We start from the raw sequence: 5,127 nt of genomic DNA on the forward strand, positions 1-5,127 counted from the left end.
AGACTTGAATTTTTTTTTTTCCCCGTTCTTTCAGCTTGAGAAATGCCGAGTGTGTTCTTCTTTTTTGGTTTTCTAACTCCAGGCCTTTGCACATTTCGTTATAATACTTAACTTTGTCTTCTGGAGCCGCCCTTTGAAATCGTCTGTTCAGCTCTTTTACGTTCATCATTTCTTCATTTGCTTTAGCTTCTCTACGTTCAAGAGCAAGTTTCAGAGTCTCTTCTGACATCCATTTGGGTCTTTTCTTTCTTTCCTGTCTTTTTAATGACCTTTTGCTTTCTTCATGTATGATGTCCTTGATGTCATCCCACAACTCGTCTGGTCTTTGGTCATTGGTGTTCAGTGCATCAAATCTATTCTTGAGATGGTCTCCAAATTTGGGTGGGATATAGTCAACATTGTATTTTGGTTCTCATGGACTTGTTTTAATTTTCTTCAGCTTCAACTTGAACTTGCATATGAGCAGTTGATGGTCTGTTCCACAGTCAGCTCCTGGCCTTGTTCTAGCTGATGATATTGAGCTTTTCCATCATCTCTCCTCACAGATGTAGTCTATCTGATTCCTGTATTTTCAGTCCGGTGAGGTCCACTGTTCAGTCGCCATTTATGTTGTCCGTTTCTATCACCAAGGCCATATTTTCCAATTACTGATCATTCTTCGTTTCCAACTTTTGCATTCCAATCACCAGTAATTATCAATGCATCTTGACTGCATGTTTGATCAATTTTAGACTGCAGAAGTTGGTAAAAATTTTCAATTTCTTCATCTTTGGCATTAGTGGTTGGTGTGTAAATGTGAGCAGTAGTCATATTAACTGGTCTTCCTTGTGGGGATATGGATATTATCCTATCACTGATAGCGTTGTACTGTAGGATAGATCTTCAGATGTTCTTTTTGATAATGAATGTGATAGTGTTCCTCTTCCATTTGTCATTCCCGGCATAGTAGACCATCTGATTGTCTGATTCAGAATGGCCCGATACCATTTCATTTCAGGTCACTAATGCCTGGGATATTGATCTTTATGTTTTCCGTTTCATTCTTGACAACTTCCAATTTTCCTAGATTCATACATTCTACATTGCGTTTTCCAATTATTAATGGATGTTTGCAGCTGTTTCTTCTCGTTTTGAGTCATGCCACATCAGTAAATGAAAGTCCCGAAAGCTTTACTCCATCCACGTCATTAAGGTCGACTACTTAGAGGAGGCAGCTCTTCCCCAGTCGTATTGTGTCTTCCAACCTGAAGGGTTCATCTTCTAGCATTATATCAGACAGTGTTCTGCTGCAATTCGTAAGGTTTTCACTGGCCAGTGTTTTCAGAACTAGACTTCTTCATAGTTTGTCTTGGTCTGGAAGCTCCACTGAAACCTGTCCACCATGAGTGACCCTGCTAGTATTTGAAATACTGGTGGCATAGCTTCCAGCATCACAGCAGCATGCGTGCAAGCCACCACAGTACGACAAACTAACAGATGTGTGGTGGAATTAACTCATTAGATATTACAGAATAGTGATTCTCCAGTTTTATTATTTCTTTTTCATTTATTGCTGGAATGTTGGAATGTTTCTGTAGAGAATTTTCCCTTCATCTAATACTTGGTTACCTCATAGTTTAGTTTGCATCAGAGGCAGAATAAAATCTATATTTGCTGTTATTTACTAGTTTTCAAAATGATGGCTTGATTTTTCACTAGTATCTTTCAACAGTAACCAATTTTTTTGTTTTTAAGTATCATTTTGAACTCATGGATTTCACTTACAGTTATCTTTATTGATGATGCTCACATTGTCCCATCTTTGGCCAGTGGGAGCCTCTTCAAGTTGGCTCTCTGCCCGTATATAGTTTACATTTTAATGAATACACACATATATATAAGCATATGTATGTGCAGCCTTTAAAACACATGCACAAACTAAACACATTGTTCTGTATATTTTGCTTTTTTATACTTACTATATACTATCGCCCTGGTGGCACAGTGGTTAAGAGCTATGGCTACTAACCAAAAGGTCAGCAGTTTGAATCCTCCAGCCACTTCTTGGAAACTTTATGAGGCAGTTCTACTCTGTCCTGTAGGGTTGCTTTGAGTTGGAATTGACTTGACGGCAGCGGGATTTTTTTTTAGTGTATTGGAGATAGTTTCACATCAGTCTGTATAGAACTGCTTTGTATTGTTAATGACCATATAATACTGCTATTACCAGTTGCCCTTGAGTTGATTCCAGTTCATGGTGACCCCATCTGTGTCAGAGTTAGCACTGTGCTCCATGGAGTTTTCAGTGGCTGATTTTTCAGAATTAGATTGCTAGGCCTTTCTTCCGAAATGTCGCTGGGTACACTCGAACCACTAACCTTTATGTTAGCAGCTAAGCACGTTAACTATTTGCACCACCCTGGGACTCTATATTTTTATTTAACAAATCCTTATTGATGGACATTTTGATTGTTATCTGGCAGTATTAAAAACAAGACTGCGATAAATATCTCGGTACATCTGCTTTGTCCACGTTTCATAGCTGCAGGATCAGTTCCCAGAAACGGAATGGCTAAGTAGTAACTTCTACCAAATTGCCCGCCATAGAACAATTAAGGACTCTTTTTTCACTTCTATTCACCTTTGATAATACTAGTTTGCTATCAAACTTTTTGATCTTTGATAATCTGCTAGATGAAAAATGATATTTTATTATAGTTTTTATTTGAATTTCATTTGTATTTCCTTAATTCTTAACTGCCTGTTTATGTACTTGGCCCAATTTTCTATTGAATTGTTAGCTTTTTTTTCCACATTGACTTGTAGGCATTCAGATATAAGGAAATTACCTTTTTGTGATATGTGCTGCAGTTATTTTTTTTCCCCCTATACTGCTTTTGACTATATGGTGTTCATTTTCCTAGCAGAATTTTAAAACATTTTATATGTTGTTCAGATATACTAAGTTTTTTAAAACAAACAATCCACACTTAGAGAACCCTTCAATAGTAAGGTGCCAACCTGATGTCCCATAATCTGCTAATACTTTATTGTGTATTTTCTACAAACAAGGATATTCTCCTGAATAACCGTACTACAGTTACCAGAATCAGAAAGCATACTACAGTTATCAAAATCAGAAAGCTAACATTACTATCGTATAATCTTTAGACCCCATTCAAGTTTTGCTAACTGCCCTAATAGCATTCTTTCAGCAAAAAGATCCAGTTCAGAGTCACATGCTGCATTTACTTGCTATATCTCTTTAGTCCCCTTCCATTCCAAACAGTGTCCTTCAGTCTGGAACAGTTCCTCAGTCTTTCTTTGACTTTCATGACTTTGACAATTTGGAAGATTACAAGCCAGTTATTTGTAGAACAAATTAGGATTTGTCTTATGCTTCCTCATAATTAGAAGTGATGCTGTGATCTTGTATGCTATCAGGTAGCATACAGTCTCGATTTGTCCTATTAATGATGATGTTCACTTTGATCACTTGATTTCAGGCACTGCCTGGCATCTCCACTACAGAGTTACTCTTTTTCCCTTTCTATTTAGTAACTATTTTGTGGGGAGGTACTTTGGCTATCACATTCGTCATCAAACTTGCAATTTATTCATGAATATCACTTATTTATGTATATCACTATGGATTTATGGTTTTCTGTTTTATTCCATAAGTTATAATCCTTTTACGTCATTAATTTTGATGTTCCAGTGCAAATTTGCCAGTTGGAGCCCGTTCAGGCTGACTTCTATGTCTTTCTGACAGATCCTCATTAGTCTTTGAGCAGTTTACTTTCTAGCACAATATATTTAGGCTCATATACTTCCCTGCCCAGCCCTAGAATCAGCAATTTCTCCAAGGAGACTCCATTCCTTTTATGGGAAATGGTATTCAGAAGCCAAGATCCAATTGCTAGATAATGCTCATTGCTTTTGGAGTATCATTGTTTCCAGGTTCTGTAGTGAACAGAGCTAGGGAATACACACACACATACACACACACACTTACATCTATATTTGTATATTGAAAACCAGAGTTCACACTGAACTCCAATTCCATCTAACACTACAAGGTTTATCTTAGCGTTCTCTTCATATTTAGAACTCCCTTCTCTGAGAAACTTTGCTTTCATTATCCTGTTTGCTCAACCCCCATGTTGTTCGTAATTAATCTTCCATCTTCGCCTTCCCCTCTCCTGTGTGGATGCTCTGGCTCTAACTGCCCATTCCAGGCTTCCTTCTGACCCCTCTTAAGCTCCAACATTGCCTAACACCGGCTGCCCTCTGCTGGACGCCCTCTTCACCCACTTCGACTCTGATACCCCTTTCCCTATCATTGTTTATTTGTTGTTGTTAGGTGCCATCCAGTTTAGTTAGTTGTCGGCTGCAACTAATGTAGAGCTTCTGTATGTTGTTTTTGTTAGTTGTCGAGGAGTCAATTCCTGACTCATGGAGATGCCATGTGTGCAGAATCGAACTGCTTCATAGGGTTTTCAAGGCTGTGACATTTTGGAAGCAGATTGTCAGCCTGTCTCTCAAGGCGCTTCTGGGTGGATTGGAACCACCAACCTTTTGGCTGGTAGTTCAGCATTTCACTGTTGGCACCACCTGAGGACTCCCAGCTGTGACACCCCTTGCCAGGCTGCCCTCCTCACCCCATTGGGGCTCTGATGAAGAAGTATCCACCCCCACCTTCTCACTCCCCATATTTAAGTATAAATATGTACTTATATTGGAATTTATTTTGCAATAAGAAATGAAGTAGAAACCCAACATTTCCTTCAGATAGTGTCTTAGTTATCTACTGCTGCTTTAACAGAAATACCACAAGTGGATGGCTTAACAAACAAAAATTTAGTTTCTCACAGTTTAGGAGGATAGAAGTGCAAATTCAGGGTGCCAGCTCTAGGAGAAGACTTTCTCTCTCTGTCAGCTCTGGAGGAAGTCCTTGTCTCTTTGAGCTTCTGCTCTTGGACAGTCTTCGTGTGGCTTAGCATCTCTCTTCTCCATCTCTGTGTCTTTCTCTTTTATATCTCAAAAGAGATTGACTTAAGACATACCCTGCACTAAATCTGTCTCATTAACATAACAAAGACAACTCATTCCCAAATGGGATTATAACCACAGTCATCGAGGTTAGGA

The sequence above is a fragment of the Trichechus manatus genome, unplaced genomic scaffold, assembly GCF_000243295.1.
Source record: "Trichechus manatus latirostris isolate Lorelei unplaced genomic scaffold, TriManLat1.0 scaffold00005, whole genome shotgun sequence".
Lineage (NCBI taxonomy): Eukaryota > Metazoa > Chordata > Mammalia > Sirenia > Trichechidae > Trichechus > Trichechus manatus.